We start from the raw sequence: 24,131 nt of genomic DNA on the forward strand, positions 1-24,131 counted from the left end.
CATTTTTTTATTTCAGATATCACCAATTTTTCTAAATGAAAGGGGTCTTTAAGATCAGGTATTCAAGTGGTTTTCTGATTTTCCCCGTCGTCCCAGAAGCTTCTCCATACAGCACCTTACTTAGAAATCTGAAATTCTTTGAAAGAGTCCGGATGGTCCCACAAAGTTGAAGTGCATGTGAGGCAGAACCCGAAGAGCTGAGAATCTCCCAAATGCCCCCTTCCAGATCAGCTCCCCCAAGGATCCTCTCTCAAACCACCAAAACCGACCAATGCACAATATTTTAAAAATTGAATTTATTAGGGCGACACTCGTTAACATACTGATACAGGTTGCAGGTTCCCAACTCCATAATTTTAACAACCGAAGTTTAAACCCAGCTCCAACCTTTCCGTCAGATGAGGAAACTGAGGCCCAATGAGGTGTTCAAGGTCCCACCACTAGTAGCTGATGTCAGAGCTGTCAGAGAGCTCAATCCCTGCTATTCAAGAGCTTGCTGGTACTGGCTCACAAGGGCCAATTGTTACACTTTCAAAATTGTGCCAGCCAATTAACATCATGCTGGTAGCTGGAAATCGGGCATGGTAGAAATATTTATACGATAGAATCAGCAAATGCTACAAATCTCTAGGGCTTTCCCTAGAGAGCCAGTAGTTAATCCGTTACCAGGCCACCTCTGAACCAGGAGGTCCTGAGTCCGGGTCTCGGGTGTCTACACACTACGCTGCAGCCTGAGAATGAATGCACTACTCCCTGATAGAAACAAAATTTTAAGTTAATACAAAATTCAAAATAAAGTAAAAATTGTGCCTGTTTACGAGGAACTTAATACCTAAAATAACAATTTTTCTCAATATTTACCACATTCTATTGTCCTGTGGGTACTGGTTCCCTTGATTCTTTCAAACTGTTACTTGGAGACTTTAGCTACCTTGGGGATTGATTTTTTAGTGTTGGGTGAGCCAGGCTGGTCAAAGCTTAAGGATATTAGTTAAAATTAAAACCTAAACATAAAATAAGGAGAACATAAAAGAAACTATCGAAACTGCCATTTGAGAGGCGAATGATCTGATGATATACCTTCTCTCTCTGTCTCCCTCTGGTGCTATTTCTGTCCACGAAGGTATTAAAAGGTCGGTGTAAACAACTGCAGGTCTCCAAGCCGCTCAAGGCTGGCCTCGTGCCTCCTCCCAGTTAATCCTCCCAACTGAGTTTGTGATTCATAGTCTTAACAATGTTCTTTGTGGCGCTGTCCGGCCCTCCTCCAGGGCCTGCTTGGGCATGCTTGTGATGTCAGATGCCTGCACTTCAGCTGTCCTTTTGTATCCATGGTGATGGATGAAAAATAAGCTGCTTTGCAGTGATTTGAACTTTAATCCATTCAAATGACGCATACTTTATTACTCAGGTGACTTTTCTTCCCAATACTTCCAGTTCAGTGAAATCTTGAATTATTCAAACTGAAGTAAAATGCTTTTATTTTCCTTTCTTTCCTGTTCTTTTTTTTTTTAAACCTTTAATGCCTTGGTAAATTCAAATAATCTTTGATTTCAGCACCTTAAAATTTCTTCTTGATAGTTAAATGCATAGGAAGTTAATTTCAGAAATATGACTCCAAAGGAAAAGAAATTACAAAATATATTTGAATGTCTTTCTCACTATAGCTACATAGGTAACTTGTATGAGGCTAAGTAAAGCCTAGAGGACCCACATAACACAAGGGAGAACATACAAAAATTATGAAATTAGTGTTGCCCCTTAACACCAGAAGTACTTGACACCATTTTAGTGGTCTATAGACATAGTATTAAATAACTGATTTCCAATCTTTCTAAATTCAGGAAAAAGAAAATCTCAGCCTGGTGGTAGTCTTTAGCAACTTGCTAATACTTACTAGTCTTTGTGTTTATTTATTTACTTTTTAAATAATTCATGCATATTTATTTATTTATTTATTTACTTATTTATATTCATTTTTAGAGAAAGAGAGAGAGAGAGAATGGGGGAAGAGCAGGAAGCATCAACTCCCATATGTGCCGTGACCAGGCAAACCTGGGGTTTCGAACCAGTGATCTCAGCATTCCAGGTAGGTGCTTTTATCCACTGTGCCACCACAGGTAAGGCTAATCTTTTTTTTTCTTTTTAAAGAGCAGACTTTTTGTATAAAAATTTTGCATGTGATAATGTCTAGCCAAAACATGCTAACTACTATCAACTTACATAGTTTCTTTCCATTTATAAATAAATAACACTGACTCTCCAGTGATGCAAAGTTTCCTTATATTAAAAACTGATGTAATTAACACTATAAATGACACAAACAAATAGCAGATACCACTAAGGTGGGGGGTGGTGTGAGGGACATATATTTACACACTTTTCTTAACTATTATCTATATTTTCCTGCTTCAAAACTCTCGACAATCAATAATTAGTGATTAGTATACCTTAGGAAAAAATTAATATTATATGAAATATTTAGAATAGGGGAACTCATAGAGACAAAAAGGAGGATAAAGGTGACTAGGAATGAAGATGGGGAATACGAAGTTGTCTAATGGATACTGAATTTTTGTTTGGGATGGTAAAATATTCTAGAAATGGACAGTTCTGATGGTTATACAATATTTTGAATATACTTAATGCCACTGAATTTTACACTTAAAGAAATATAGGTACTAAACTTATGGACTTTGGCCATACAGAACATTTTATGAATTTGACCTGAAAGGCAAGGGAAGTAAAGGCAACAATAAATTAATGAGGTTATATCAAATTAAAAAGCTTCCACACAGAAAAATAAACTGACAACAAAACAAAAAGACAGCCAACCAAATAGGAGATGATATTTCTAAACAACAGCTCCAATAAGGGGTTAATATCCAAAATATAGAAACAACTCTCAAAGCTCGGCAACAAACAAGCAAATAATCCAATAAAAATGAGAGAGAATCTGAACAGACACTTCTTCCAAGAGGACATACAAATGGCCAACAGATATATGAGAACATGCTCATCTTTGCTAGTAAAGAAATGCAAGTCAAAACTACAATGAGATACCACCTCACACCTGTTAGATTAGCTATTATCAACAAGGCAGGTAATAACAAGTGTTGGAGAGGCTGTGGAGAAAAAGGAACCCTCGTTCACTGCTGGTAAGAATATAAACTTGTACAACCACTATGAAAGGAAGTATGGTGGGTCCTCAAAAATTAAGAATAGAACTACCATTATGACTTAGCAATCCCTACTGGGTATATACCCAAAAAACTTAAAAACATTTGGTATGCAAAGATACATGCACCCCATGTTCATCTCAGCATTATTCACAGTGGCCAAGACACAGAAACAACCCAAGTGTCCTTCTATAGAGGACTGGATAAAGACAATGTGGTACAAATATACAATGGAATACTACTCAGCCATAAGAAATGATGACATAGTGCCATTTAAGATAACAAGTATGGACCCTGAGAATATTAAACTGAGTGAAATAAGTAATCCAGAAAAATCTAAGAACTATATTATTTCACCCATAGATGGGATATAAAAATGAGACTTATGGACATAGATAAAAGTAGTAAGGGTAGAAGGTTGTGGGGGGGGGTGTGGAGGGGAAGGGGGATAAAGAGGGACAAATATATGGTGACAGAAAATGATTTGACTTTGAGTGATGGGTACACAACACAATCAACAGTTCAAATACTATAGAAATATTTACCTGAAACCTATGTACTTGCATTGATCAATGCCATCCCATTAAATTTAAATTTTTAAATTAAAAAAAAAAAGGTTAAAATGGCACACACCATACACACACATCCCACACACATGGTTCATTAGTAAACTATAGAGATCCCTCTATGTCTAAATCAAAGGTTTTAGAATTGAAAGTGTAGTAATTAAAGAGGAAGGTAAACATATAAATGGGGGGGGGAGGGCTGAACACAAGTAATAAAAAGGGTTTTAGTCTTTTAAACCAGGGACGAAAGGGTTATAGTTCTCTGACATCTCAGGAAGTGCCTCATGCTTGACTAAGGACTGAAGCTGTTCTAACAGGTAGAAGGGGTGTGGGAATGGAGAGGGTGTGCTGAAGAGAACAAGGGTCTCAGCTAGAATTTCTCAACCAGTCAGGCAAGTTAGGCTTGGGCTTCTGGCCTAGGATGGAAGAATCCAAACTATATTATCTCAGTTGCCTTTTTCCTCTAAACTAGATAAATGGGATTTTCCCTTCTTTTCTAGAGTCATGTACTTGGTAATCTGTATGTGTTTGTTCTCAGTCTATATATGTTGGTCACCTGTGATAAAATAGGTTGGTTATACACAAGTCATGTCTGGATGTCTACTGTTAGCAAAAAGGTTTTTTAAAAATAACATGTATATCCTTGACCAGTGGTGGTGCAGTGGACAAAGCATCAACCTGGGGCGCTAATGTCCCAGGTTTGAAACCCCGAGGTCACTCACTGGCTTGAGCACCAGCTCACCAGCTTGAGCGTGCAGTCTCTGGCTTGAGTGTGGGATCATAGACATGATCCCATGCTTGCGCCCAAAGGTTGCTGGCTTGAAGCCCAAGGTCACTGTCTTGAGCAAGGGGTCACTGCCTCAGCTGGAGCCCCCTGATCTAAGCATGTATGACAAGCAATCAGTGAACAAAGTGACGCAACTACAAGTCAATATTTCTCATCTCTCTCCCTATTTGTCTCAATCTCTTTCTCTCTCTCTCTCGCTATATAATAATAATAATAATAATAATAATAACAACACGTATATTATTGTGGTCAAACATACATAACAAAAATTGCCATTTTAATCATTTTCTATGTACAATTCAGTAGAATTAAATACATTCAAAATATTGTGCAACAATCACCACTATGTCTAAGACTTTTTAAAACCATCCCAAAGAGCAACTCTGTACCCATTAAACAAAACCACCCCATTTTCTCCTCACCCAAACCCTGGTAACCTTTATCTACTTGTTTCTGAATTTGCCTAGTCATAGATATAGGTGAAATCATACCAAAAAAATGGTTAAAATGGTAAATTGTATGTATACTTATGTATATTTTACCACAATTTTTAAAAATACTGCTACTTAATGGCGGTTGTCAGCCTTGGTAAAATAAGTTGTTGTGAACTGACATAGGCAGAGCTAGTGAGGCTCTGAATCTGGCCACAGAGTCTAGTGAAGCTGACATGCACAGGATGTTCTTCCTGAAAACTCAGAGGCAAAGCAGGACCTGTAGCAAGTCCAAGCTATAGCTTAGTGTCAGGAGCCATACAATTCACCGTTGGATCCTGAGACAAGGAGGGGGCTGGCTGTGTAGGCTTAGGAAATAAAACCAACTGCAGGAAGCATGAGTAACCTGTCTTGTTTGGCCTCACTGAACTATCTTTTTATCAGAGGCATTGTGGCCAATTGATCACTCTTAATGACAGAACAAGAGTGAATCTGGCCCTGGCCGGTTGGCTCAGTGGTAGAGCGTCGGCCTGGCGTGCAGAAGTCCCGGGTTCGATTCCCGGCCAGGGCACACAGGAGAAGCGCCCATCTGCTTCTCCACCCCTCCCCCTCTCCTTCCTCTCTGTCTCTCTCTTCCCCTCCCGCAGCAGGGCTCCATTGGAGCAAAGATGGCCCCGGCACTGGGGATGGCTCCTTGGCCTCTGCCCCAGGCGCTAGAGTGGCTCTGGTCGGGACAGAGCGACGCCCCGGAGGGGCAGAGCATCGCCCCCTGGTGGGCGTGCCGGGTGGATCCTGGACGGGCGCATGCGGGAATCCGTCTGACTGTCTCTCCCCATTTCCGGCTTCAGAAAAATACAAAAAAAAAAAAAAAAAGAGTGAGCCTGAGGTCATGGCACCTGAACCAGGTAGCAGGGTAGAGAGAACAGATATTTCATGTATTTTGGTCCAGATATAACAGCAAAATTATATTGGGTAGGTTTTAACACTGTGACATTATGCAAGACATTTAGAAAAATCATAATAGATGGCTTCAGAAGATGTTTTTTCCCATAGAATACAAAATAAACAATACAAATTGTGGGGTAAAAATTGATAAACTTGAAAATGTCTCTAGCCTTTTCCTTTTCCACTTTTTGCTAAATGAAATGTGATGTGGGATTGTTCGTATTGCCCCAGAATTGTGCCCCTGCCCACTTTTAAAGAGATACTCTTTAAAAGTCATAAATAATTAGTTCTCAAAACTTTCTACCAGGGCTTATTAAAAAGTGTACAACAGCCTGACCAGGCAGTGGCCCAGTGGATAGAGCATTGGACTGGAATGCGGACGACCCAGGTTCGAGACCCTGAGGTTGCCAGCTTGAGCACAGGCTCATCAGGTTTGAGCAAAGCTCACCAACTTGGACCCAAGATCGCTGGCTAGAGCAAGGGGTTACTCAGTCTGCTGAAGGCCCGCGGTCAAGGCACATATGAGAAAGCAATCAATGAACAACTAAGGTGTCGCAATGAAAAACCGATGATTGATGCTTCTCATCTCTCTCCGTTCCTGTCTGTCTGTCCCTGTCTGTCCCTTTCTATCCCTCTCTCTGACTCTCTCTGTCTCTGTAAAAAAAAAAAGTGTACAACCAACGTCACCTCCATCAACCACACCACAGGAAACTCTTCTCTCAGCCTTCACCTAACCAAAGAAGAGGCCTAGTGCTGGGGAGCGAGGGGAGGAAATCCAGGAGGGTAATTCATAGAGCTCTCACTCCCTGACTGACGCCTGCTAAATTGTAGCCCCTTTGCAACTTTGTACTGCCACTGGAATAAAGCATTTGAGGCAGTTCTTTGGGGAGTTTTCACTGTTCATGGGGCATCTGTAGAGACCAATGTCCATGTCAATTCTAAAAATTTCTGAAGGTAAGAATAGAAAAACCACTTCCAATAAGGCTTAAAGATATAATACAGGGGGTCCTTGGGTTACGACACAGTTCCGTTCCTATGACAGTGATGTAACCCGAATTTTGGTGTAAGTCAAAACACACCCTAGCCTAAGTCACTTACCTATCCTTACATTGTTGTAAAATCTAGAACATAAAAACACAACTAAGCCACAGAAAAAGGAAAAGGACATAAATATACTGTACTGTAGTAACAGAAGAAATGACAAAAATGGGTGTAAAAAAAAATTCCTTACCTTTATTCCTGTGGTTGGCTTGCACACTGGAAGGGGCACTGCAAGGTGGGAGAGAGTGACCTATTGAGAGGAGGAAGCTGGAGAGGCAGGAGAACCTCAGAAGGTGCTGGAGATACTGGGTCATCGGGGCTGATCCCTTTACATGCTCCAGTATACATGTTACTGCGTATTCCACTGCACGCAACCAAACTATTTAGTTCACCCATGTAGTCCGTAAGAACAATGCTAATGGCATCAGCCAAAACACTCACGTCTCAATTTCTTAAAGATTTTATGGGAGTGATTGTCATAAACTCGAAACATCATATGTCAAGACTGTCGTAACCCAAGGAACTCCTGTGTATCTATAAGAAAATGAAAGCTGCCCGAACCTGGTTCGCCATAATAGTAAAAGAATATGGCAAGGACATCTGTGGTTGTTTGATCCATGCGAGGGTGTGGGGAGTTGGAGGAGTAGCAGAGGGGCACAGGCCTGTCCAGGAGGCTGTCGGGTGGTAGGTGCACAACATAAACAAGAAGCTGGGAGGGTCAACTGCTGATTGACTTGTGTGACGTCTATTCTTTTCCTCACAGCAACGGAGAGGCTGGTAAGTCTGAGCAGTGTCCCAAGGGAACCGCACTCCACCTGCTTGGAGACCATCTTCTCTTCTGAGGCGTGAACTTGTTGAACCAGAGTGAGGCCGGTGAGGCCTCCTCACCTCTGACCTCTCTACCTCGGCCAACTGCACTGCCTCCCCCACTTCTACTGCATGGGGGAGGGAAGAGCAAGGGGATAAACAAGAAGACTAAAGTTTTAAAACTGAACTGTACTTCAAAACCTGAAAGTAACCAGAATGTTATGGAACCTGTCCAAGATGTTAATCGGGAATTCAATAGATTCAATAAAGAACAGCTGAAAATAACAATTGGCAATATATATATATACATATATATGTATATATATACACTATTTTTATTAATATTTTGCTAAGCTGAAATAGGTGAATTATCACACAGAGACAAACTATAGTATATGCATAACTTTATATTGAGAATTGAACACACATGTCTAAACCTCTGCCTCCCAAAGTCCCAGGAAAATAAGAGAAAAGCCATAAAATAAATTTTAAAAAAATGCTTAAAGATTAAAAGCAGCATTAAGGAATGGGGGTGTGAAATGGAGATAGTTGAGGAAATTGCTGAGAAAATTCTGGAAGATAACAACTAAATAGGATTAGACTGAAGGAGCAAATCGGGGAATAAAAAAAACTACAACCTAAACCTTCATAAGTAAGAGGGTTCCTTTCCAAAGGATGCCCAGAGATATTCCAAGTTTAGAGACAACATTGGAAAAAGTCAGTTTGGGATCCGGATATCATCAGTGTAACTAAAGAAGTACTGAGGGAATCTGGTCGCCTCCACTTCCTTTTCCCTCTCTTTCCCCTGGGTTTGCATTTCCAAAATCATTCTATAATCACAGCACACACAGCTACTTCAAGCCATGAGGCAATGTCAACATTATAAACTAAAACAATTAAGAAAATATAACAAAAATCGGGAAGGAGGAAAGTGGAAGAATATCTGTCCTAATTTCTTCATCTTTCATAACAAGTTGATGGATACTGTCTATAATAATGAATAAATAGTAGTAAAACATATGATTGGAGGCTAGAGAATAACCACCACAAACAAATAAACAAAAATCCCTTTAAAATATTCAGTGGCTACTGATGAAAATTTGTATCTCCTGGGAGTGCGACTTGTCATAAGGCATGGGGAAGGGCAAGAAATCTTTGATATATTTGTATAATTTAAAAGGTTTTCTGAATTTTTATATTGCTTTAATAAAAATAAATAATTTTTGATGCCTAGTAAGAATAAAATGTAAAGAAATACACTAAAGTGTTAACAGTGGTTGTTTTTTAATAAAAACTATGGGCAATTTTTGTTTTGGTTTTCTGCAAGTCTATATTTTCCAAGTTTCCTATTTTTATTATTATTTCCACAGTAGAAAAAAATCATTATTAATCAAATGTCATGACCATGGGTTTCTTTTGTTTGTTTGTTTTGTTTTGTTTTCATTTTTCCTAAGCTGGAAATGGGGAGGCAGTCAGACAAACTCCCGCATGCGCCCGACTGGGATCCACCCGGCATGCCCACCAGGGGGTGATGTTCTGCCCCTCTGGGGCATTGCTCTGTTGCATCCAGAGACATTCTAGCGCCTGAGGCAGAGGCCACAGAGCCATCCCCAGCGCCCGGGCCATCTTTGCTCCAGTGGAGCCTCGGCTGCGGGAGGGGAAGAGAGAGACAGAGAGGAAGGAGAGGGAGAGGGGTGGAGAAGCAGATGGGTGCTTCTCCTGTGTGCCCTGGCCGGGAATCAAACCCGGGACTCCTGCACGCCAGGCCGACGCTCTACCACTGAGCCAACTGGCCAGGGCCTGACCATGGGTTTTCTGTAAAGTATTTCACATATAATATTTAGCTGAAGAGAGGAGAATTAAAGATGGGCCAGTAGTCTTTGTACCTACTAGTAACAGGAAGAGGCAGAAGTTGGAACTGAACAGAGGAAGTTGGCACCAATTTCAGAAAGGAATAAATTTTGAATGTACTCGGGAATGGAAAGTTTCACCATCCATGAAGTTTACTGAGCCACACTCGGATTTTTCCTCACTGTGATTTTCTCCTTATCTAGATTTTTCTGTCTGATAAGGCTTGCATATGCATCTCCCTCCCACCCTTATTTATCACAACGTAATAAAAATCTGAGCACCGCAGAGATCACAAATGAGACCTTCCCCATTAGGACATATTGTATCTGGAGCTGCTTTCTTCCTGGTTTGGCACTCACAAGGTCATGTCCATCACAGGTCAGACATGATCTTACAGAGTTGGCTTCATGATCTCCTGACTGCTGACCCTCCTTGGTCAAGGAGTCAGGGCCAAGCAGACTGTTGAGTTCTTCTACAGGATGGTCACTGCATATGGTGTGGTTAGTGCAGAATAGTATGATAAAGTAACTGGTTCCTGTAAGAGGTAACTCCTCTGCACAGCAGCCTCAACTATTTAGTGCCTCCAGCAAAACTGTCTTACTTGTACTTCAAGGTCATGACCACGGCATCTGTCCCTGTGCATTTATTTTAATACTTTTTTGGCCAGTGTCCCAGAAGAGCATATTCTTTCATGCAATATTCAGCAAAGATTTTCTATGAAAGTCAGTGATCATGGTTGCAGTGTTAATTGAACATAAAAGGGTAGCATGCCAGCCTACTGCAGGCAAAGAGCCCCTTTAGAAATATCCACCAAGAAGCCTGATGAAAGGCATTTGAAATTTTTGTACAATGTTTCCAAAATTTGAAGAACTATTTCTTTTTGAAGGGCCTTTTTGATCCCTTTGGTAGATTTTTATCACTGCAGACTATAAGGACATTGTAAGGCCAGGAGCCGCCATCGTGGCCATTCACATGCAGGTTCCCATTGGATTCGGGCAGACGATAAAGAAATGGTGGAGTCGGAGGATGGGGGGCCATCCTATTTATTGGTGTCTCACCAAGACAGGCAAACCACAAAAGAAGACAAGGGAAAAGCAGAAAACCAGCTCTTCCCATGAAGGGCAAGGGATCAGGGGAGCCCCTGCAATTGTGATAGCAGGAACTGTGTGTCCAAGCTCCTGGTCTGTCCCACTTTATAGTGTAGAAAACCCAAATCCCTTAATCCAATATACAAACAAGGAAGTCTCCGATACAAAGTCACTTATCCAAGGCATAATTGGATTCCTCATGAGAGTGCACCACCCAGATCATACAATCAGTCAAGGGTGTGGGGAAAAGCTTAGTCCCAAAACCAAACCTTAGGCTACAATGACCTGGCCTGCTTATAGCCTGTCCCCCACACCCAATATAAGTCACAAGCGAGCAAACATATATATCATATTTACAAACTTATTTGACCAACAGACATCTTAAACTATGTACAAGTTCTTTGGCATTACAAAGTTTCATCCCCAAATTCTTTAACATATAATGGAGCAGTAGAAGCTATTGAAATATTAAAGGAGTTGTGGCTGCCTTCACGGTGGGCCCACTAAACATCAGCTAGGGTCTTTTTTTTTGGGTAAAGATCTTGCTTCTCAAAGTGGGTTCTACAAATAGTGTCAGCATTGAATTATCAGAACCACATGAGATCTACAGAATAAGAATCTTCATCCCAGGTGATTTGCCTGCACAGAAAAGTCTGAAAGGGACTCGCTTAGGAGAATATGAGGTTGCCTTAGGAAAGTTCTCAGCTGTCAAACAAGAGTGTTACATCTTATGAATTTCACAACTAACTTCTGAGCATGCTATATTGGTTATTTTATATTCAATGTAAATTAGATGCTTCTCAGAATGATAGCAGTATTTCAGTTTGCTGTTATTCTAAGCATGAGACCCTATGCCTTAGGGTTTGGAATCAATCCCTTCATTGTCTTGGTGATTCAGATCCTTTTAATTGTGATTGCAGATCAGAGAGGATCTCATCTCTCAAAGATTACTGAGTTTTTGATTTATAAGCTGATTTTCAGTCATTGCTGGAAATTTTTTTTTAGAAGTACTTACATAATTTACACAGCCAAATAAAGAAAAGACAGAGTTCACAGCTGTCTTTTTTTTTCCATCTTTTTGCCACCGCCTCTGAGCTTGTACCTGCTCAGAGTAATGTTACACTGATCATAAATACATAAATATAGCCTAACCAGGTGGTGGTGCAGTGGATAGAGCGTTGACTTGCAACACTGAGGATCCAAGTTCTGAAACTCTGAGGTCACTAACTTGAGCATGGAGTCGCTGACTTAAGTGTGGGATCATAGACATGACCCCAAGGTCGCTGGCTTGAGCAAGGGGTCACTGGCTCAGTTAGAGCCCCCCAGTTAAGGCACATATGAGAAAACAATCAATGAACCACTAAGGTGCCGCAACTATAAGATGGTGCTTCACATCTCTCTCCCTTTTGGTCTGTGTTTCTCTCTCTCTCTCATGCTAAAAAAACAAAACAACAGAAACATTAGGAAGATGGTGTTTGTATGTTTTTTTACCCATGGAAATACTGGATTCGGATGAGCTTCTTTAAAAACACAACAAAACTTCAGTTTTAGATGAGATGCACACATGTTCAGAGGAACTTAGTATAGAAGGAGGAGTTCATCATCTAGATGAAAATATTCTGTGCTTGTGGTCCTAGTGAAGAGACCGGAAAATTCAGTGTGTGTTTTAAACTGGGTTTGTTTCTTTGATTTTTTTTTATCACTTGAATGAACATGAAAATATGATGTATTAAAACAAGAAGGTTGCCTGACCTGTGGTGGCACAGTGGATAAAGCGTCGACCTGGAAATGCTGAGGTCGCTGGTTCGAAACCCTGGGCTTGCCTGGTCAAGGCACATATGGGAGTTGATGCTTCCAGCTCCTCCCCACCTTCTCTCTCTGTCTCTCTCTCCTCTCTCCCTCTTCCTTTCTCTCTCCTCTCTAAAATGAATAAATAAAAAAATAAAATAAAAAACCAAAAAAAAACCCCAAGAAGGTTGACTCTTACAGCCATGATAGACCATCATGAACACCAGTGATCTTGAATGACTTAATTTTGTACGACTGAACCATTTTCCTTCCTTTTCCATTAGGTTTCTTCCATAATGTACAATTTTTCTAGAAAATTATATGGTCTGGTCCCATTTTATAAAGACTCGTCTTCATGCTGAAGAAATGTTGCAGCTGTTGTTCATAAGCTATTATTTTATACGTCATCATCTATTTCTTTGTGGTCATTTTAAAATTCTGTGGTCAGTTGAGCTGTGTTGAGACACTGTAGTTCATGAATACAATTGTCAAAAGCCTTTGTAGCTATTATGCCATTATGGTAGTTGTTTAATGTATAAAAAAATTAAGTAGGAATTTCTTAAGCGTCTAGAAGGTTTTTTTGTAAGAAATTCCATGGTGGAAGAGGAACATGCTTTTTAAATCACTAAGTTTGTGTTAAGAACAAAATGTATGCGTAAATATTAATAGAGCCTTTCTAATCTTCTTTTGACAAATTCTACTGACAGTCATTTGAGAGTTCTTGTTTTTGGAGTATTCTTTGAAATTCAATAGAGGATTTATTGAGGAGTCTGCAACAAGGAATAAAGAATGTTGATTTGAAATTTGTAATTCAAATATACTTTTCTCTAAATCCTAAAATCCAGTCAATAGAAATGTAAGTTAAAAATATAAAATTTAATAGCTTTCATATTGCAGAGTAGTGCAATTAAGAGCACAGACACTTTGAAATCAAAGGTCAGACAGACTTGAGTCCATCACTTAGAAGTTACAAATAGAACAAGTTACTCAAACTCTTAAGTTTTAGGTTTTTATCTGTAAAATGGAAACCATTATGTCTACTTCCTCAGACTATTTTGAAAATTAAATAAGATAATTGTTTAGTAAACCCCAAGGCTAATGAGTGTAGGTATTATTATATTATTATACAGAGTGGTGAAAAAGTAGATTTACAGTTATATGGACAATTATACAATAAATAATAAATAACAATACAGCAATAAACTCTGTGTTTCATGACTCATAACTGTAAACTTACTTTTGCCCCACTCTGTATATAATATTCCTGTGTATGTGTGTGTGTGTGTATCCAGTAAAAATCCAGGCAAAACAATAGAAAATTGGACAAAAAGCATGAATACCCATTTCTATGTCTAGCTAGACAATGAAAAAGATAAATATTATTATACAAATATATATTTTTATTACAGAAATTGTCATTATAAATGTAATGATAATGTAAATATCAATGTCATGATAATGTAAAGAAATTTCACTCATAATAGTCATATTTTGTGACCTACATAAAGAAAGAACTAAAAATATACCATGTCTCTGGAAAGAAAAACTGAATAATTTAATAATGTCAAATCATTCCAAAATTGATTTATAGGATCACTGACATCCAAAAACCATTTCTTTAAAATTTTCAAAATGATGCTAAAAAAAATTTAGATAAACACTAAAAGTTGAAAAATAATAATTTTGAGAATTATATAACATGTTCAAATAGTAAAATATTAGTGTTACAAAAATTAAAATATATGATAAAGTTCTCAAGTCAAAAAATATTATTCATGAAATGATTCTAAGAGAAGTCATGAGTGTAGGGATCTTTGTTTATAACCTTTACTCATACCATTCTATCAACTACATATCAAATGAATTTAAGAGTTAATTGTATAAATTGAAAATATAAAAAGCAAGCATAAAATTAATTATCTAATTTCTGCAAATAGAAAACTTCCTAAAATCACCAATGATGAAAAAAGTCTTCACTAAACACACGAACAAAGGATATGAACAGACAATTGGCCAAAATAAATTAATACATATTCACAAATGTGGAAAGGTCTAATATCATTAGAAATCCTTTTTAAAATTAAAAAATAAAATTATTAGATCTAAGTAGATTTTTGCTTTTATCTCTCTGCTAATTTTCTACTTCAAGAATAAAAACACTGAATGCTGGTAAGGAGGTAATAGAAACAGTCATTCTCATACTCTTGGGGTGTATAAACTGGTTTAAATCTTTTTGTTAGTAATATGTGAAAAGTCTTAAAGCAACAGTATCCCTTAACCAAATAATTTTACTTTTAGAATTATCCTTGAAGGAATTCCTAAATGCAAAATTGTAAAGTTCAAACTTGTACTTACATTATAACAAAATTATTTTTGAAAGAAAGTTGGAGATACCATAAGGAGTAATGTGGTTAAATATATTATGGTTTATGGTTAAATTTTTAAAAACATTAAATATGTGCATAAAATTTATAATAAGAGGAAATTTATATAATAATGTTTTTTTTAAAAAAAAGAAACAAACTTGAATATAAAATTATGATAAATATGCAAAAATATTAACTTTGTGTTTGGATGGTAGAACTAAGGGAATTTTTGTATTTATTTCCTAAATATATGTTCTGATTTTTCTATTATAAATATATTTAACTTTTTTTAGTGAGACTCCTGCATGTGCCCCAAAAGAGATTCACCTGGCAACCCCCATCTGGGGCTGATGCTTGAATCAACCAAGCTTCTTCAGTACTTGAGGCCGATGATCAGACCAGCTGAGCTATCCTCAGTGCCTGGTGCTCACACTAGAACTAATTGAGCCACTTTTTGTGAGAGGGAAAGAGAAAGAGAAGGGGGAAAAGGAGGGGGAGAGACACAGATAGTCACTTATCCTGTGTTCCCTGACTGGGAATTGAACCCAGGACATCCTCATGCCAAGCCAACGCTCTATACACTAAGCCAACCGGCCAAGACCATAACTTTTATGATTAGAAAAAAGATAAAATACTTTTGAAAACTTCAAAGTAACATTTACTTTTACAACAATGCTTTTCTAGTTATGTAAGAAATATTCAAAATAACATTTGTCAATTTATATTTCTTTGCTGACCACATGCATAATTATAGATTCCTAGTGTCCACATAGAATGATATTATATACATATTAACAAACTTTGATAAAAATTATGAACATTTTTTAGTTTTAATCTGCAGACATAAGGAGTATCTGCAATTTGTATTTTTTATAATATTTTATAGATCATTTTAAAACTAATGATAAGTAAGGTGTTTGGGAAAAGAAGATACAGAATTCTAAAACTCATCAAATTTTAATTTTTATTAAAATTAATACTTATCTATATATCTTTTCTTTTTGCCTTTTTAAGTTATGATCATTTTAGTGGTCCATGAAAAAAATTAAAATTTATGATGATGGAGATACTGAATTTTCCAAATTATTATTAAAATGTAAAAGATTTAAATTCTTATTGAGCAACAAAAAGCATCCAGCATATGTTTTCAGAACATCTGCAACATGAAAAAAGAAATGTAAGGAACTATTAATAGAAAAATGGAGGACTGGAGCATTCCACTGGGAAGGTTCCTGGATCGCAGCAACCATTACCATGCAGGAGCCTTCCAAGGGTAATTATGATTGGAATATTTACATTTGGACTAAATGCACACTGGAGGGAAGTGCTTTGTAATTAGTAGTGGATAAGCTTACTAAGACACAACCTTGCTTCAGTCAGCAAACACTGGATATCCAGAGAATGTCTTTTTTCTAAGTAAACTTTAATATTTTATGAGACAATTATTCATTTATATGTCTCATTTGTCATACAAAACTTTTTCCAGAGTGCTTCCAGGAGAAAAATTATCCTGATTGCAGGAAGTGTAGAAATAATCAGTCTAGAATGGACAGACTATTATGTACATTACAGTTTATTATTTTGAATCTCATTGATTTAGGATTGTTCACATCTGACTGGCCTCTTGTTTTCCTTGGAATCATCAAAGAAGAAAATGTTTATAATGCAAATTAATATCTTAAATGAGATATCCTAAAAGTGAAAACCAATTTAAACATGTCAGCAGTGTGTGTTATGAAGTTCAGATGAGTTTCACTTGCAGGAGCAGTACATGCAAAGCCAGGCGGAGTAAACAACAGGGGAGGATGTGTGCAGCCTGCTGCTGTAACTCTTCTAGAGGGCTCAGCTCTGGAGATGGACGGACTGTAGAATCAGCAGTCTGGGCACAGGTCTTCCATACACAGAGGGTCAACCACTGTCAAAAAACTAGGCAGTGGCTTAGGGTGTGGCGTACATTACGACAGCACTAGATCCTGGCCTCACAATCAGCATTTCATGGTTTCATACATACATAATAGAAATGTAATTTTTAGAATCCTTTTTGAAAGGATTTTATTTAAGGATATTGAAAGCACAAAATCCATTCATCAGATAGAGTCAGATATTTACTTTAAAAAATGAAAACTCTAAATAAGTTCTCCATAAAAAAAAGACACATCCCTAATCGATCTTCTCACCAATAGTGAAACAGCTGTTGCTCAGAAAAGATTTCTGATAACAAAGTGAGGTGAATCTATAAAATGCATTGTTGACACTTCAAGTGTTTTTTTTTGTTCTTTTTAATTTTTTTTATTTTTAAATTATTTTTATTTATTCATTTTAGAGAAGAGAGACAGAGAGAGAGAGAGAGAAGGGGGGAGGAGCAAAAAGCATCAACTCCCATATGTGCCTTGACCAGGCAAGCCCAGGGTTTTGAACTAGTGACTTCAGCGTTCCAGGTCAACGCTTTATCCACTGTGCCACCACAGGTCAGGCTGTTTTCTTAATTTAACTTTTTATTATGAAAATGCTCAAACGTATTCAGAAACAGAGCCACTAATATAATGAATCTCCATGTATCTATCTCCAAATGAAAACAATTATCAATGCCGTGTGGGCAAAAGTAGGCTTACAGCTGTGAGTGGCATTCTTTTGAGTTAATAAAGCTATTGTAACAATCATAACCTGCATGTCTTTTTCCATTCCAACAACTGTAAACCTACTTTTGCCCACCCCTGTATTTTGGTGGCATAGACTTTGATTAGAATTACTACTGAAGGGTAATACAGTAGGGTGTGTCTACCTTTTTCACCTTATCTGAATACTAATCATAGTCATGACGCATATATGAATGAATCATGAACAAATTTCAAATTAAAAGAAAATAAAAGGATTTAGTCCAAAAAATTTGTAACAGGAGAAAAGGGCACTCCAACTGGTAGACGAATTTGATGTAAAAACTGGTAAAATGAAATAGAACAAATCATATTCCTATCATACAGTCACCAAAACAAAAAGTCAATATTGTATCAACTTTCCAAAGAATAACAAAGAAGCTATTTTGGAGCTGTAAAAAAGAAGGGTAGGCCCCGGCCGGTTGGCTCAGCGGTAGAGCGTCAGCCTGGCGTGCGGCGGACCGGGGTTCGATTCCCGGCCAGGGCACATAGGAGAAGCGCCCATTTGCTTCTTCACCCCCCCCCCCTCCTTCCTCTCTGTCTCTCTCTTCCCCTCCTGCAGCCAAGGCTCCATTGGAGCAAAGATGGCCCGGGCGCTGGGGATGGCTCCTTGGCCTCTGCCCCAGGCGCTAGAGTGGCTCTGGTCGCGGCAGAGCGAAGCCCCGGAGGGGCAGAGCATCGCCCCCTGGTGGGCAGAGCGTCGCCCCTGGTGGGCGTGCCGGGTGGATCCCGGTCAGGCGCATGCGGGAGTCTGTCTGACTGTCTCTCCCCATTTCCAGCTTCAGAAAAAAAAAAAAAAAAAAGAAGGATAAATCAGGAATGAGGGTTGATTAATTATAGTAACAGCATATTGCAGATGCAAAGCTGAAGTAAACAGGATGAAAGACTCAGAAGCAGGTAGGGACGGCTGTGGGAAATGAGAGAAGACAGGCACTCTCAAGGAGAAGAAGCAGTAGGAGCTCTGTCCAGTGAAAGGGCCCTAGAAACAGAAACATAACAGTAACAAGTAGACCAAGTGCCCATATCTTGGTCTCTAATGGTATTCCATGCAGAAAGGAACCAGGCCTTCTAGGAGGACTGGTTGATTCCAGGATTGGCATGTGACTGTCATATTGGATAGCACAGGTTTAGTCTATTCTTCTTGTTTTAAATACCAGTACCAGGGAAGTTATGTATGTTTCCTAAGTCATTCAGGTGTTCAACGGCAAAAGCCAAATTTAAAATCCACATCTCCTGATAACTAGCAAATTGTTATTGCACTATGCCATATTACTTATGTGTGAATATATATATTAATATAATATTTATTTTATTTTGTTTTATGTTTATATTTATTTCTAAAGAAAAAATAAATACATTTTAAAAAATGAATACTAGAAGCTCCGTGGGAGCAGGAATAATTTTCCTGATTCACTGACATTTTTCTCAGTGCCTAGTAAATTGATGACATATAGTGGTTGCTTACAAAATATTTGTTGAGCCTGACTGTTGGTAACACGGTGGTTAGAGCATCAACCTGGGACACTGAGGTCCCAGGTTCACAGCCCGAGATCATTGGCTTGAGTGTGGGCTCATCTGGGTTGAGCACAGGCTCACCAGCTCGAGTGTGGGGGTCTCTGGCTTGAGCATGGGATCATAGACGTAACCCCATGGTTGCCGACTTGAGCCCAAAGGTTGCTGGTTTGAAGCCCAAGTTTGCTGGTTTGAGCCCAAGGTCGCTGGCTTGAGCAAGGGGTCACTGGCTCAGCTGGAGCCACTTGGTAAAGGAACGTTTGAGAAGCAATCAATGAACAACTAAAGTACTGCAACTATAAATGCTTCTTATCTCTTTCCCTTCCTGTCTGTCTTTCTGTCTTTTTCTCTCTCTCATGCCCATATAATGTGTGCGTAAAAAAATCAAAATTGTTGAATAAATAAATGCAGGGATAAACAGTTACAAAATGTCAAAATCATCTGCTATGTGATTATTTTAACTAGGCTATCATCTACGTGAAAGTTGATACTATATTTTATTCACTGTCTTATCTTTTTATTTTAAGTTCTTCCATTGATTTGAGAGAGAGAGAAAGGAATGGGGAGATAGAAGCAGCGTCTCATTGTTCCATTTAGTTGTGAACTCATTGATTGGTTCTTATAGCTGCCCTGATCAGGGATTGAACCTGTGACCTCAGAGCACCGGAAAAATGCTCTATCCTCTGAGCCACCTGGCCAGGGTCTATTCTTAAGCACCTACAACTTGGGCTTATATCAAATACTTACAGGGCCTGACCTGTGGTGGCGCAGTGGATAAAGCGTCAACCTGGAAATGCTGAGGTCGCCGGTTCGAAACCCTGGGCTTGCCTGGTCAAGGCACATATGGGAGTTGATGCTTCCAGCTCCTTCCCCCTTCTCTCTCTCTGTCTCTCTCTCTGTCTCTCTCTCCTCTCTCTCCCTCTCTGTCTCTCTCTCCTCTCTAAAAATGAATAAATAAAATTAAAAAAAAAGGTCTTCTCATCTATTAAAAAAATACAGAACTTTTTGAAATAGTTATGAAATGGTGATTTATTGATACGACAAATATTATCTGGATCTGAGGCAGCACAATGTGGTAGAAAGAGCACTCAGCCAAGATAGGTGGTCTGAGTTAGGGTCTCAACTCTGCAATGAACTGGTTTTGTAACTTTGGATAAGTTCCTTCAGCATTCTGGGCAATGTTAATATAAAATATTGAATCATATTTCCAATCTCCAATTCAATTTTAATTCTAAGATCAATCTCTCCATACCCTTGCCATAATAATAATTAATTTTGCAACACTCCAGATGTAATAGCTTAGTAATTCAGTTATTTTTAAATGTACGGCATTTTTCTTCTGAAACTGTCATATCAGATAGGTCATGAGAGAGTCAAGATACAAAGTTGGGTTACAAGTGTTCTGAATGTCGATTTTCGTCATCTTGATTACAGAGGTAAAATGCTGAAGACACCTTGACAGTGGCATAAAATAGATCTGGTAGCAAATTCTTCTAGCCCCGACTTGTTAAACATGAAAATGTGTCTAAATGTGTATGTTCCTTTCAATTTAAGAACATTAAAATATGGAGAGTTGTGTAATATCACTTAAGCATAGAGTAGGGTGTGTAACATAACAGGTCAACTACTATCATTGGCTAAACTATTTTCTACATAAAATTGACCATCACCAACAAAATTTATTTAGTCATTGGTTCTCCTTCTACCCAGCTACGCAAAAACCCATCATAGCCAACAAAGTCTATTTTTTCAAAAAATTCCACTGGTATACTTATTGTTTCATCATGTACTGCCCACCACTACCACCACTCCTATCTGAACTGTCTTGAATGGCAATAATATTAATGATTCATTTTATTATTTGCTGATGGTGCATTAACTCTTGAAATGTTGTCATATTTAGTAAATTAAAAGCACAATGAGGTATCACCTCATACCTGCCAGAATGGCTATCATCAATAAATCAACAAGCAAGTGTTGGGGAGGATGTGGAGAAAAGGGAACTGCTCTGTTGTTGGGAATGCAGATTGTTGCAGCCACTGTGAAAAGCAATAAGGAGTTACCTTTAAAAATTAAAATGAAACTGCCTTATGACCCAGAGATTTCACTTTTTGGAATTATCCAAAGAAACCCAAAACACTGATTTGAAAAAATATATGCACCCCATGTTCATTACAGCATTATTTACAATAGCCAATATTTGGAAGCAGCCCAAGTGTCCATCAGTAGATGAGGGGATAAAAGAAGCTGTGGTACATTTACACAATGGCAAGCTACTCAGCTGTTAAAAAAAGAAGGAAATCTTACCCTTTGCAAGAGCATGGATGGACCTGGAAAGCATTATTCTCAATGAGATAAGCCAGTCAGAGGAAAACAAGTACCATATGATTTCACTCATATGTGAAATCTAATGAACAAAATAAACTAATAAGCAAAAGTAGAGACAGATTCAGATAGAGAGCAGGTTGACGGCTGTTGGGGGTGGGGGAAGTGTGAGGGGGAGTGGTGAGATTGAGCAAAGAAAAAACTCATGGACACAGACGACGGTGTGGTGATTGCCAGTGGGTGGGGGGAGTTGTACAGGAAGGCGGAGGAGGGTAAAGGGGGGATAAATGGTGATGGAGGCTTGACTTGAGGTGGTGAACACACAGTACTGCATACAAATGATGTGTTGTGGAATTGTGCACCTGAAACCTGTTTAATTTTATTAACCAGTGTCACCCCAATACATTCAATTTTAAAAAGATTTTTTTATCATATTTAGAAAGCAATGGCCCTGGCCAGTTGGCTCAGTGCTTGAGCATCAGCCCAGCATGTGGAAGTCCTGGGTTTGATTCCCGGTCAAGGCACACGGGAGAAGCACCCATCTGCTTCTCCAACCTTCCCCCTCTCCTTTCTCTCTGTCTCTCTCTTCCTCTCCTGCAGCCAAGGCTCCAATGGAGCAAAGTTGGCCTGGGCGCTGAGGATGGCTCCATGGCCTCTATCTCAGGTGCTAGAATAGCTCCAGCTGTAACAGAGTGACACCCCAGATGGGCAGAGCATTGCCCCCTAGTGGGCATGCATGGTGGATCCCTGTTGGGTGCATATGGGTGTCTGTCTGACTACCTCCCCACTTCTAACTTCAGAAAAATACAAATAATAAAAATAATACAGTGTGTCCATAAAGTCATGGTGCACTTTTGACCGGTCACAGGAAAGCAACAAAAGACGATAGAAATGTGAAATCTGCACCAAATAAAAGGAAAACCCTCCCAGTTTCTGTAGGATGATGTGGCAGCATGTGCACATGCACAGACAATGACGTAACATCATGTATACAGCAAAGCAGCCCATGGCCATGCCGGTCGAGATGTGGATGGTACAGAGGAAAGTTCAGTGTGTTCTGTGGCTCGCTAAATTCAAATCCATGACCAAAGTGCAACGTGAATATCGGTGCATTTATAACGAAGCACCACCACATAGGAATAACATTACTCGGTGGGATAAGCAGTTGAAGGAAACGGGCAGTTTGGTGGAGAAACCCCGTTCTGGTAGGCCATCAGTCAGTGACGAGAGGCTATACGGGATAGCTACCTAAGGAGCCCTAAAAAATCTGTGCGTGAGCCCACATCAAACTGCACTGAATAGGTATGAAACTGGGAGAGTTTTCCTTTTATTTGGTGCAGATTTCACATTTCTATCGTCTTTTGTTGCTTTCCTGTGACCAGTCAAAAGTGCACCATGACTTTACGGACACACTATAATAATAATAGAAAGCAATGACAGTTTGAAGTCTGAAAGGGAAATTGGGTTAACTATATGAATTATGGTTTTTTTACTGTTCTTTTCATGATTTTTTAAAGGTATCTTCTTTAGGGTTAAACAAATTGGTTGGCGTTTAAATTTGACATAAAAATATCATCTAAATTCTCACTTTTGCAGCCATTGCTGAAGTACCAGCAGTCAAAATAAATTCAATACCTTTGTGACTTCTGACCAGAGCAAGAACCATAAAACACATTTCAATGCACCTTCCCACATTCTCCTCTTTTCAAAGAGTTGAGGAAGAAGTCTAGTACAAAGTTTGATGAATGCCCATACAGAAGGATGATGAAGTTCAGGTTGTGTGAGGAGACTACAAAGGGCAGCAAGTTGGAAATGTAGTCCAGATTTACAGAAAAAAAATGTGTCATCTACAATAAATAAGTGCAGTGGGAGAAAGCTAATGGTAAAACTGTTTATGTGGGCACTCACCTAGCAAGGTGTTTATCAACAAACTAAAGCTGGACAAAGACCACAAGAAGGTCCTTGAACGTACAGGTTCACATCTTCATGTTCACTTTAAAAACAGTCATGAAACTACCCAGACCATCAGGGGTATGTATAATTGAAAAGCCATCAATTATCTGAAGGCAGTCACTGTACAGAAGCAACGTTTGCCATTCCATCACAATAATGGAGTTGGAAGGTGTGCCCAGGTCCAACAGTGAGGCTGGACGCAGGGTCAGTGCCCCAAAAAGAGTACTGAATTTTTGCTGCACATGCTTAAAAATGCTGAACTTCGGGGTTTAGATGTAGATTCCCTGGTCATTAGGTACATCCAGGCAAACAAATCTCCCAAGATGCAGCGCAGAACTTGCAGTGCTCAAGGGCGGATGAACCCTTACATGAGCTCTCCCTGGCGGACTGAGATGATCCTTACTGAAAGAGAGCAGATTGTTCCTAAGCCAGAAGAGGAGGTTGCATAGAAGAGAAAGATACCGCAGAAGAAACTGAAGAAGCAAAATAAATACTAATAAAAGTAAACACATAAACAAAAAACATAAACCTGAACATAAAGCCAAATCTCAGTAAGTAGGAAAGAAAAAGGGCAAATACAAGGAAGAAACAATTGAGAAGATGTAGGAATAAAGTAATCTTAGATACAACTTTCATTAAAAACTGTTAAAATGAAATATATAAATAATCGAAACTCTTAAATGGAAGTTTGAAATATGCGAGGTTGAATGGTAGCAATACGAAGAAAAAGCAAAAACATGTTTTCAGAACAGGTTATCATGTTTATTCCTTCATGGCTCTCAATATAATATTATGTTCCCTCTTCTTGCAATGAAATTTCCCTCCCATTTGTCTATCTGTA

The 24,131-nt window shown here is 38.8% G+C and overlaps 1 pseudogene; it reads left to right on the top strand.

The window, feature by feature from the left end:
* Positions 1-450: 450 nt before the first annotated feature.
* Positions 451-23,896, top strand: LOC136319217 (large ribosomal subunit protein uL24-like; annotated as a pseudogene).
* Positions 23,897-24,131: the final 235 nt, after the last annotated feature.

Source organism: Saccopteryx bilineata, chromosome 1, assembly GCF_036850765.1.
Source record: "Saccopteryx bilineata isolate mSacBil1 chromosome 1, mSacBil1_pri_phased_curated, whole genome shotgun sequence".
NCBI classification, from domain to species: Eukaryota; Metazoa; Chordata; class Mammalia; order Chiroptera; family Emballonuridae; genus Saccopteryx; species Saccopteryx bilineata.